Source organism: Oculina patagonica, chromosome 5 (assembly GCF_052425735.1).
Source record: "Oculina patagonica isolate OP01 chromosome 5, crgOcupat, whole genome shotgun sequence".
Classification (NCBI taxonomy): Eukaryota; Metazoa; Cnidaria; class Anthozoa; order Scleractinia; family Oculinidae; genus Oculina; species Oculina patagonica.
This window is the reverse complement of record NC_135762.1, coordinates 247867-260561: the sequence shown is the minus strand read 5'-3', so window position 1 is coordinate 260561 and position 12695 is coordinate 247867. Positions and strand designations below refer to the sequence as shown.

The 12695-nt window shown below is 37.1% G+C and overlaps 1 protein-coding gene across 4 annotated transcripts in view; it reads right to left on the bottom strand.

Annotated features, from left to right (window-relative positions):
- The window catches only part of LOC144654551 (protocadherin Fat 1-like), a 32543-nt gene extending 22505 nt beyond the window's left edge, over positions 1–10038 (bottom strand). Inside the window, exon 1 of one of the 4 annotated variants that reach the window (XM_078514707.1) lies at positions 9578–10038. The gene's annotated coding sequence lies outside the window, so the exon portion shown is untranslated. Of the gene's footprint in view, positions 1–43; positions 814–1123; positions 2271–7327; positions 7585–9577 lie in introns of those variants that run through there. The other 3 variants (XM_078514709.1, XM_078514708.1, XM_078514706.1) reach the window with 3 other exon arrangements.
- Positions 10039–12695: the final 2657 nt, after the last annotated feature.

The window sequence follows — 12695 nt, the reverse complement described above, 5'->3', positions numbered from 1 at the left end:
CAATTAGTCGCTCGTGATTTGTTTAGTCGTGAATTGTCCTTACCGATTAATGGTCAATTCATCCAACAACTTCATCACAGATCTGTTAAGTTTTTAAGTAATAGAACGAAGGAATGCGACAAATTTGAAATGGACAAGTACAACGATCCAGGCATGCCCTTTATCGGTTCTAGAAATTCAACTGCATGTCTGGTGTGATGAATGACTAGCAAGAAATTGATGAAGTCCCTCGGGAATAGCGGTACACTACGGGGCGTCCAACGGACAGGAAATGTGACAACCTAATTGACACCGTTCCCATAGAAACAGGTCATTCCAATGCTAATTCAGGAAGGAATTTGGGTCCTTTTATTAAGCATCGCCAGTGTTCTTGAAAGGTCGCATTATTAAAATTCTATCCAACATCGCTATGGTTTCAATTTATTGAGATTGAAGACCATTTAAGCAAGACCGCGATGGGTATTTTGTTTGCTTTTCACGCCGGTTAAATGGCACAAATTTACACCAGATTCGCACGAATTCTTTAAGTGGTTCCTAATAACTTTATGAAGTGTCAACAAATGTCAGTTTCAAGACTTCTGTGGTTTCCTTTGCTTGCGTGACATTCTGAAATCATTGTTATCTTTAGCCAATTATCTTCCGAAGATCTACCCCCAAAGGATAAAATATGTCAGCACTTGACCACGGCCGCCAAAGGCAAACAAAGAAAAAACAATGAAAGTTTGCTCGGGGTATTAAACTGCCGCGGATTAAACCACAAAAATGTTCTCTTCTCGTGACAAGAAAGCGCATTGTGAAAGTAAATCACTCATGAACAATTAAAAGTATTACTAATACAACGAACAAATAGATTGGCTGATAACTAAAAGCCAGTTGAAATCAACTCTTGAAATTCTGCCCACTCACGCAAGATTCGGATAAAATATTCATCGCACGTTTTACCTATCATTCTGAAGAAAAACACTCTGCGTGAATTCAGTTACAACTAGTTGTTGTAATGTTCATGAAAAGAAATAGAAACGCGCACTCAAAACATGGTTTCATGTACATCGCGTCTGTTTAAACTTACGTAAACTAAGTTATGCGTCAAACTTCGTAAGTAAAGAAAAACCATTGTTTGTACCTCTTGAAATACGGTATACCAGAAAAGTACAGCTATTCTGAACTACTCAACTGGAAAACCACCAAAAAGTCGTATGATGAAATCCATTTCCCATCTGTGATGAATCTGAAATTCAAATTAAGCTGCAGCCCTTTCCATCCACAAAGGAACAGTCAAAACTACAAAAATAGATCCAGCAGTATTTAGCTTCAATGGCGTTTAAAACGTTTCCAGAAATTTTAACCAATCCAATTTTGAACTTGATTTTCTTAAATATCACTGTCAATCATTTTGCTTGGATTTCGCTGGATAATCATTAAAATTAAGAATATCAAGCGATTTAAAAGTTGAGGTTATACAGCATTGTTTTAATCCCACAACAGAATTTTGTTGATTTTAGCGGGTCCTATATTGTTATCTTAGGAATAAATATATTCTGATACAAATATAATAAACGATTTTTCAAGTATGGGATATTATTTAGTTACTGAAAATACTTTTCCTGAGGAAGTAAGACGCACAGGTTTCGGACATTACACTGATATATACGTGCGTGTTTTCTAGTTCAGTGCTCGGCGACATCTTGTCTAACCACACGACAAACAAGGAATAAATCTGAGGACCATAAATCCTGCCAGCTTACGTTCTAATACACGCGAATAACCAGTACTGTTTATGCATTTCAACCAGATTAGCGCGTTAAGGAGCTAAGAAGTTTCAAACGGCTTGTGACACTTGGTTTATCTTAACACACAGTCATCTATAAGCGCCTTATTAGTTATACAAGATGTCGATCAGGGCAGTTGACGCCCTCTTGTTAACGACAGCTTCCTTTCGTCTTAATCAGTTGATCATGGACTTGTGTGATGTTGCACACGTAATTTATCTGAGATATATTGTCGATGTGGTTTGAATGCTGAGTGATACTTTGTACATTTTGTGTTCAGACGTACAAAGTCCAAATGTTCGCATTGAAATACAGAGCAAGTTTTCCGTATAAGCAATCTCTCTCTCTTACAACTTATCTGTTATAGTGTACTGCTATGAACTTCTATCACCTTTGTCATGTGTTTTTAAAACGTCCGGTTTTGAACGTGAGCATGAAAATATCTTCTTTTTATACCCTACTATAATTCGTTTTCGTTTTGGGGGAGTTCAGGTATTTTAACAGTCAATGCGATATACCTCTTAATTAGACCTCCTGATTTGGTTTGTTGTATATTTTCGTTCTTATAGTTATGTATTTTTTTATTGATGTTATAATTTGATTGTTCCAGGTTTCAGAAATTTACATTATTATGTAATGTAATAATGTAACTGTAAAGTAATCAAGTAATCGTATTTTCATGTTAGCAACCATGTTGTTTTGCAATTTTTAAAAGTATTATTGTAACTGTGTCGTAAGCAACGTGTTTTTTTTAGTGTGTACAGAAATGAATAACAAAACAGAAATTTGAAAATCGGATAAATTTCTTGTAAGAAATGAGGTTTCGCAATTCGATTCTTCTAATTCACCTATACTGATTGAATGCACTTGTCAACGTTACAAGGACGTCAGTTTTGGGGCTGAGGCTGAATACTATAAATTAATTTTATTAGACGATCTTAGCTTGAAATGCTTCTGAAAAATTGCTATTTTGGGGGCAGTATTGAAAAAAACGTGAAATATAATGAGTTGCCCCGTGTTGTGTAAGGACATGTTCACGTTACTGTAAGTGTTGACAATGTTGGTCCCAGGTTAGATTCGAACAAAGTTTGATTGTCTTAATTCATATTGCACGTGAATTGTTTTTTCCACAAGAAATGAAAAAAAAAAAAAAATGAGTTCTTACCCAAATTTGAGACGCGGGACATTCCTAGCTTGTTTTTAAAATCTGGCGGCTTTTTAAAACCTCGACATTCTTCTAGAAAGAGGTTCTTATAGAAGAAAAAAAAAAGTGCGATTTGCTTCTCCAATCCGTTGGATTAAAACCGACTTAACCTATTCTTAACCTTTTCAGCCGGCTTGCCTGTGTTACTTCACTGAAACTTCACTGGCATATAAGAGAACTAAAGAACACACAAAAAAAAACTGGGTGACCAACATCAAATTTTCTAATTGCTCACTTTTGTTTGCTTAAAAAGTTTGTTTCTCTTGCTGTGTGTGGTTTGCTGATACAGCTTGCTCAATCACTTTCTATTACGGGAAACTCTACACTAATTCGACAACAGCTAAACTAATCAAAATTTAGATTAAAGTTCTGTGCATTAGTTGACATAGTATCTGATGGTTTTCGCTATCCAAACATGTTGCAGTTTTTGTGAGAAGAAAAGTCAGAGGGAATTCAGTCAGGACTATTCTAGAATTATTATTTCCGCCAAGTGGGCTTTGTTTAGACTACATGATAAGTCTCCCATGAATTTCCGCTAAACTTACAAGTGAATGAAACTATGAGGTAATATTGTGCATGCTACATTGTTAAGAGTAAAGCACACCCTTGTTTGCGTCTGCAACCCACGTTTTCTTTGTTTAAACTCGCCTACGTTATCTTCTTAAACGGAAAAATATATTGAGCAGGAGGCAAAGAAGTCACATAAAAAAATAATCTATTTACTTTATATTCTATACATCTGACATTTGATAAGCTAGTAATTTAAAAATAGCTGGAAAACGGCATGAAAACAACCTTTTCATGTTCAAAGATTAAGAGTTATAACGGTTCGCCATGTTTTGTCTATAACTCGCATCAGCGTCGATGAATGTCCGGTCTCCCCTTCAAGATCAGAACGTCTTAACTTGAATTAAATTCCAGCTTATGTAAAAATAAATCTGGTCTCAAGAGAATTTACAGAAAGTCCTAGAATTATAAATATTTTATGTCCGCAAGTTTTTATTTGACCTAAAGAAAGAGTGCCAAAAATGTAGGTCCGCTAGCGTACATGCGTGGATTGCGATCGCGATTTTTAACTCGGAAAAGAGTTGTAGTGGGCGAAGTGAATTCACTCCTTCACTCCTTCACTCCCTCACTCCTTCACTCGTTTCCTGTTAGACATATGCACGCAATGCGTGCAAGTGTTTTAAGGCCTCTAAAGAATTAGACATTTTCTCTGATACCTACATTTCTTGTTAAATTACATAAAACTAACATGCTTAGTCACCAACCGAAATATTGTATTAATGTCAGTTTTCTTGAAATGATATTATATATTTATTCAGCTATAAGCCGAGACCGTAAACCTTTGGTTTTTTAGAACCAGTTAGAAAAAAAAAACTAACCCAAAACACTCAGCTAAAGATGAATTTATTTCAGTACGATTTGGTGAAAAAAAATCGCTCGACTTATAGCCAATGATATTTTTACTATTATTATTTTTCGTTACCTTCAAATAACAAAAAGGAAAAATAAAAAGAAAGAAATCAATTTACAACAGATGGGAACTCTATCTCTTGGCCTTTCGGTCTGCTCTCGATCAGTATTTGATGACAATCAAAGTGAAGTAAACAGAAGTTTGGAAAGTATAACATCATTTGTATTAGCAAACCTTTATTTGTCAGTTTGTTGTTTTCGATTCTTGTTTCATAATAACTTTTCCGAGTTTAGTGGCTTATAGCCACTTTTAGTTATTTTATTTCGATTTTTATTGGCACCCGCCTAACACGAACTAAAGCGATTCACGGCTAAATGATTTACCATACTCCTATCATTTGATAAGCTTGTAACTTAAAACTTCAACGGAAACAAAATCGATCCTGTACTGAACCTGACCAAAGTAACTATGATAAGGTTAATCATAATTTGTGATGTTTTGTCTTCACTCTCAGTAATCACTGTCAATAATGTCGAAATGGTCCCTCTTCAAAGCGCCAAAATTATATTTATGCGTTTTAAATGTCAGGTATTGCGCAAATAGCATTTCCTCATGCCCCAACTGGGCGAACTTGCCTGGCAAAAAACAGTTTATAATAGCATATTTCATTACTTTTCTGATGTTTAATCATACATAAAGAAAGACTGCGCAAAAAATTTAACTTTTAATTTTACGCAAAAACATTTCCCCAAAAGTAAATTTTATTCATTCATTTCAGGAAAAAAATGGCTTAATATTCAATCGAATAGTTCCAGTATTGGAAGATGGTTTCCGCACTTGTCATTAAAAGAAAGCTTTTCCAATAAAAACTGGGCACTGGTTTAACAAAAATAGCGAAATCACCATCAACATCAGTCTCCTAAAGAGATTAAGCCCTTGGCTAGTGGCAAGAAGCCAACTGTAAGATACAGAGGTTACTTTAGAATAGTCAAATCTCGGTTTTCATTGGTCACGCCCCCTGAAAGCGTTGGACAGTGTGCATATATACATGCGTGCAGAAAGAATTACACAATGACAAAAGCCTTCCTTAATAATGCCTCTTGTTCGAGGCGTTCTCGAGTCTTTCAGCTAAGCCGCTAGCTTGGTCAGTTTGGGGCGCTTTACACGTAACAATGGCTCGATTGCATAAGACCTTGTTACTCGGGAAACATCGCGTGTACAGAACAGATAGTGATCTGAAGTAATAAGCTTAACGATAAGGCAACTTATCAGGAAGAAAACATTAACTATCTAGTAAACTGTACCCTCGCGTAAGAAATAAGAGCATTTTAAGTAGTTGCAACATTATCTTCGCCCAAGTACAATAAAGTGTTTTAAACAATACTTAATACAGAGCTGGCCCACATCCAAGTCAAATCATTCATATAAAGCTTTTCTTTCCTAAACTGAAGTCAGTCTGTCTCTCTCCTGCAGCGTACAGGAATTTCCTGTATACGGTAAATGCAAAATTTCCTCGTGTCACCATTAATGCGGTAGATCGAGAAGTTTCTTTGTTCGAAAAAAATATTTTGTTGTGGAAATGCTTGAGAATTGAAAGCTCTTCAAATGCTTCTACATACTTACTGACAGCTGAATAAAGAGCCCGATAATTAGTTACTCTTACTACGTTTTGTATAAGTGGATCGAAAACTATGGTTTTAAGCAAAACTACTGCCAATAAAAACAAGCATTTGATTACAAATCTCAGCTCAACTGAAACAAAACAGACTGATCATCGTCCAAGTGTCTGTCTCCCCTTCCCTCCCCGCTCAACATTCACCAACATTATGAGGGACCCCCGGGAAGGGACCGCCCGTTTCTTCTAGAGTAAACTAATCGTTGGATAATTAGATGTACTTTCTCGTGATTGTACAGATGTTAAGCCCTAATAAAACAGACTCAGACGTATAATGCAAAGGTTAACGAGTTAAACATGTCTTATTACAGCGAGTAGAAATTCACACGACCCTTATTATTCAAGTTTCTGTTTGTTGCGATAAGAATTGTGATGACAAATGAAAGGAATTCAGTGACTGGGAGAAAATGGTTGCGGATAGCCTTGTATTTCCTTAATTACTTTTCACTTAACGTTTTCTGATTTTCGCGGTTTTTGTTAGCCGAAAAACAGCGCCCTGAAAAATCTTTCACCCTCAAAGGCATTTGAAAAACGAATCGGTTGCGAAGTATTGCAGCCTTTAGTTGTGGTAAATTAAAAATTTTAATTTGATTTAGTGCAGGAAACAGATGAGTTAGCAATACCTTATCAAGATAGGTGAAAAATATCTAGAAAATGGTGGATCGAGTACAAGGGAAATGAGAAGACAAATTTGTTGATTGAAATTCGTGTCATTTACTTCTGTTTCTTGTGATAAGGAAAAACAAAAATGTTCTTAATCTTAAATTATTATTGCGAACAAACGTAAAAATGTATTTTCTTTGACATTTAAAGATTGAAAAATAAACGAATTAAAAATTTATAAAATCGGCGTCGAACAAGCTCGGAGGCCGAGAAAAAAAAATATAACATCTGCTAAAAACAAGAGGTGTTTAGCCTCAAATAATTTGCCAAATTTCAGTCTGCTGATAACAAATAATTGTTACGGCTACTACAAGAAGCGATCATGTAATGATACCCCTTGTCTTTGAGATATTGTCCACCTTCATTACAAGATAAGCAATATTTGGTTGAAACTTAACCGTACTTCGCGAAACTCGTTAATAATTCAGATCGTTTTGACCTACTTGCAAATCTCGACTCTCTACACAAAATAAACTTGGGATTTTTGAGAATCATCTGCGTTGATCATCATTAATAATAAAACTATTATTGAGACTAGAAGAAGTAAGGACATTATTATTACAAACGCCTTTAAAAGAAAGCGAAATAACTAGTCTTACCTTGGTCCGCGTTCGTATCACTAATAAAATATCATCACGTTTAGCGGATTTCAACTTCAGCGAGCTCGCCCGTCGAACTCCGGTTCACCGTCAAACCACGTTGTTGAACAAACTTGGGGCAAACACAGTGTAAGCAGATATTACAAACTTGTTTAACTTCGCAACAATGACTTGTTTGGCTAAGAATTGCCGAAAAACCGAGGCATTCGCTAGTGTAGCTAATCGAGAAACACTCGTACAGAGATTCAATATCACGGAATTCAGTCCATCTGTCCTCTTGCGGTCGAGTGAAGTAGACCGTGATCGAAAAAAAAATTGAATGGGATGATCGCCTGATCGTTATTTTATGAATATGTAGTATGACGGATGACCCGGGGCTAAAACTCGACGAAAGATCGAGTTGTTTAATTTGTAAGACTTAGCCGTCGGACATCAATCATTCTTTGTCAAAAAACACCTCTCGCTAATAACCATTGGTGAGCTTTATTGAAAACTCGTTATCCGCTTCAAGGGTTGCAAATGATAATTACAATGCATGCAGAGTTATCGCAGGAAAACAGTACTAAATGAAAAGAAGAGAACAAAAATTGATGTTTTTCGCTCCGGCGGAAAAATCTACATCGGTAAAATAGACTGAATCTAGTGTTAATAAAGGTAATTAAAATCATTTTAAGAAGCCGCGTAGAAGAAAAGGAATTTGTGAGTAATTAATTTTTACATTAGCATAACAAATGTTTCTAGCTTTCTTTTTTGCTACAGCCGGTCTTTTACTTATAAATTAATCGCGCGCATTCTTATAGTCTTAGTCAAACACTGGTAAAAAGAAAGATTAGTCGGTCAGCCGCTTCGTTTAACTTACTTAAGAACGGTAGGCATGTCACGTACTCGGAATTCAAATTTGCCATAAAACAAAAGAGAAACTTGACAAAGACGGACAATTAGCTCCGAAGAAGAAGTGGCCAATATTTTGGACTTTACATGAGTATATACCAGTTTTCGAAAAGTTGTGCCTAAATTTTAAAAGTGGAACAACTCAAATAGTATTACTTCGATTTTAATTGTCTTTTAAATTGTATTTTTGCTTTGGTTCGGAAATAAGACTGCCTCCTAAGGTTAACGACCTGATCGAGTCCAGAACAATATCACGTCATCTTTGGTTTGTTCTTTTTGTATGATTTGTCCATACACTGAAAGACATATCACGAGATATCATATAAAGCGAACATGCTGTGTTTATCTAAGACATGTCACATAATGTACACTTAGAGCTCTTTTCAAAAGTTCTTTGCACTTTTATTAAAGAATTCGCATTTGACAGTGTTGAATTTAAAGTTCCGGTTTTATTTTGTAAACTGCTGAACATAAAGTAGTTCTTCCCTAAAGAAAGAGTTAGTTTGTTAAATAAATCGTGCAAGTTGGCCTACATGGATATTTTTTCAGGATTTGTTTCAGAAAAACGTTATTCAACAAAGTTTTTTCGCCAAGAAACCTGTGCCCTCGTGTCACAGTTGCATCGAACAATGGAATAATTAGCATACGAAACGCTTTTTACCGACCACTTTACTTAGCAAAACAATCCTGAACAAACAAATCGCGTCTCACTTTTAGCGAAACAACCAAGTCAAACGCCGAAAAATGGCGGCGGAACCTGAATAGATCCCTTTCGCGGTGCGCACGCTAAAATCCCTAGGTGTTAGCTTACGCCCAGCATATACAGAGAACTCGACAGTTCTTATCTCGGACATAATAACAATAAACACCACAATACAACAGATCGCTCAGATAAAATTGATTAACGGACTGATGGAGTTTCCACTTATGAAGTAAAAGTGTCGTGCCGTGCGTAAAAGAGCAATTGGCTGACAGATTTCCTCCTGTAGTTACCCGCAACGGAAATTTGCGTGGTGTACAAATTATGTTTCGGTCTGGAAATTCCATTTCATCGTAAATCAACATTTCTGACGATGGCAAAAAGTCTTTCTAAGAATCGACATAAAACAAACATTCTAATCATAAGTTGGGTAGAAAGCTCGTGAATTTGGTGCCAGACATATTAATTAAATAAAGGAATTCGATAAGTAATCGTTATGAGGAGTCTAAATTGCTATAAAATTACAGCGCGTATGTCAGTTACAGCTACTGTTTCACTTTTACATGAGTTTCTAGCAAGGAAATTCGGTTGCCGAAAGATTTCTTTCGTTGATTTAATGCACAAGGGCTACAACAACATAATAATGCTTAGTCACTTACCTTAGTTTTATCAGCTGTGTTATCTTATGATTGCTGTTGAAAAAGGCTCATCACTTGAGCTAGCTGTCTTGTAAGATGCGTGATCGCTTAAACCCTTCGTCTACTGCACACAATAGAAATGAAGATTCAAATACTCCTTCCACAGACTTCAAAATCTTCGTCACATGAAGTAATTATTTTATCAACCGGAATCACATTGGCTTCCAAAGTAGTTTGCACTCACTTCACTCCAGAAACACGCAGAGCGCGCGGACAGTGAATGGGTTTCCTTATCCTGAATCACTCAGTCACAGGAAAACTATGTGGCATATGGCTTGTAATTACACGACGCTTGCTCAGCGAGTTTTAACAAACAATAGAGGGAGTCGGTACACAAAAGTATGCTTGATGACCTCGAGACAAAGACCTCGTACTCGCCCCCGCATCAATTCAAACAGGTATGCTTCACTACTTCTGATCTTGCGGTAGGTAACTTCCGGTCAGAAGGCAAACGAGTTCCGGTAAAAAGCTCCGAGTCAACTTGCAACGACTGTCGGCGTTGTTTATGTTAAATTTGTGAAGTCGCCGGTAAACGAAACGAAATGACCGTCAAAATAGCCAATTTTTTTCCGCTTGAAACATCAACTTCAGAACAGGACCTGTTGATTATTTTTCCCACCTTCACAAATCAGACTTTCTCGGATTTCCATCGTCTCGCTTCTGGACTTTATATGGTACATGCCTGGATAGTGTGAAATCATCGCTTTGAAAGGAAGGCATGGAATTTTGACCTTTATAATTCGAGCATTTACCACTATTAAATTCAGCGCGTGACAGTAATGTGAGTTTGTTTTTCGTCCAAACAAACCTTGTGTATGTGAGGTCGTGTGGCTGGCGGCAAGCAGTTCGCGCGGACCGCTTCTCAGAGAGTTTCCTGTTTTGATTCACGCAGTGTTCGGAATCGCGCGCGCTGGTACGAGCCACGTCAAAATGCGATTAACAGCATCCAACAGCGAAGAGTTTTGAAATACGTACATTTTACACATGTTTCTAATAAATTAAATCAAATAAACTATTACTATATTTAGAGAAAAAAGCCAGATCACCTGTAGCTATGCCTCAGTGAATGCCTGTCCTCTATCCGCATCGATCGAAATTTTTATGATATCCCTGAGCAGGGCTAGCCTGCAAGTGACCCGCAAGTAGGCGAACCTTCAAGTTACTAGTTGCGCAAAGCCCAGTTTCCAAGAAGAGAAGCTGCTCTCGAGGTATGGAGACGAGCTCTTATCAAACGCATCCCTGATCCCCTAAATGAGAGATACAAAAAAGTTGGAGATACAAATCATGGGAAATAAAAATAGGGACTTAAAAAAGTTCGTTTATTTCTCCTCATAACATTGATGATAGGTATGCTAGGGTTTTTTTTATTTTTCTCCCCAGTCAAGAAAGCCAGAGTTGGGAGTACAGGTCGCCAAACAGAAATTTTTCTGGACCTTATACAAATTCTTCCAACTCAGTAGTACAACATAAGAAATGAATGGAGTCTTGTACATTTGTTGTAACAGTAGGGGGCTAGGTTAATTGGATTTTTGTGATGATATTTGATTTGCAAATACCGTATTTTCTCAATTAAACGCCCCCGGCGTTTATTTCAAACTTGGCTTCGTGAATCCGGCGTTTATTTGAATGGTGCAGTTTATTTGAGCAAAATATTTATTAAACAAGGGTTTTTAATCATTATTTGTGGCATGAATGTATCTTGCCATCATACCAAAAGCATATTACGCCTCAAATACATGCCTAAAAGGCTTACTTACCACTCTACCTTGGAGACCCGGCGTTTATTCGGGGCCCGGCGTTTAATCGAGAAAATACGGTATAAATGTTTTTATGTATGGAAGTCTAGCCTGCGAACGCAGTCGGCGGAAAAACGTCTGCGTTCGCAGGTGGAAGTCAAAGTAACAAAGAATTCCAAGAGTGAATTTATCAATTCTCATTATCTGAGGTTTAACTAATTAGTTTGTTTTCCTCGTTTTACATCATTTCTCTGCAAACAATGTAGCCTGTTCCAGGTGCTCTTTCCCCCTTTTTACAACTAACCGAACGCCGGCGACAGGCTACAAGTGCAATGTATAAGCTGATGACCGGAAAGTATCCCACATAGTAATAGGTCTCTAATTTTTATGTCAGAAATAAGCAGAGTTAGGGTTAGGGAACCTCTGAGAAATAAGTACGCGCTTACTTGGAGTTTCCCGTGGGTCCCTCTGCATGAAGGCTACTCAGAGATACAAGGGCCAAAAAACAGGGCCCCTTCATTATCAGGTTCTGCTAGGACTGCGACATGATGGTCCGAAAAGGGGACCAGATGTGCCACAACACTGAGCTGGCCAGTTCATTGACAAGCACTCAGTGGACTAAGAAAACCCCGACAGAGTTCATTTCAAAGGATCGTCAGATTATTACTGATCTAGTGCTAAAAATCAAAGAAAGGCGACCGGCGCGTATGAAAATATTATTTTAGAACCTTCCGTATCACTTAGACTATAAAATCCAATTAAAACTAGAAGATTACGAAGTAAGGGCAGACGTTATGGATTTTTTACGCTTCCGTTTTAACGGTACGGGTATTAACACTCATTGCATGCTTACAGTTTTGCATGCTTACAGTTTTGCTAACACGTTTTGACAGTGTAAAGTATTCGTAAAAACGTTCACTGCACGCGCGAGAAAGAATGATTGTAGGTCGCTCACTCACTCGAGAATTCAGAAAGGTGCAAATAAAATATCTTAGGATTTGGCTTACTTCAATTTGTTTTCCCACTGAACTTTTAACGTCATTCAAGTGTGAATTGAACCTTTAGGTTTTCACTTTATAGATCTTGTCTTAATAGACATAATAGGTAGCTAACCCTAAAAAAAAACTCAAAAAACATTATGATATGGTTCTCAATACCGAATTCTATAAAATGTGTTCAGTTGTTTAGACATTTCACGCGGTTCGAAATAATGAGGGCGAATTAAAACGTTTCCTCAGACCGTCGAATGACATAAGTGTCTCTTACTTGAAAATTTAATAATAAACCAGCTTGCAGACTAGCGCCACATGAATGACCCCAACGTGAAGAAAGAGCAACCAAAC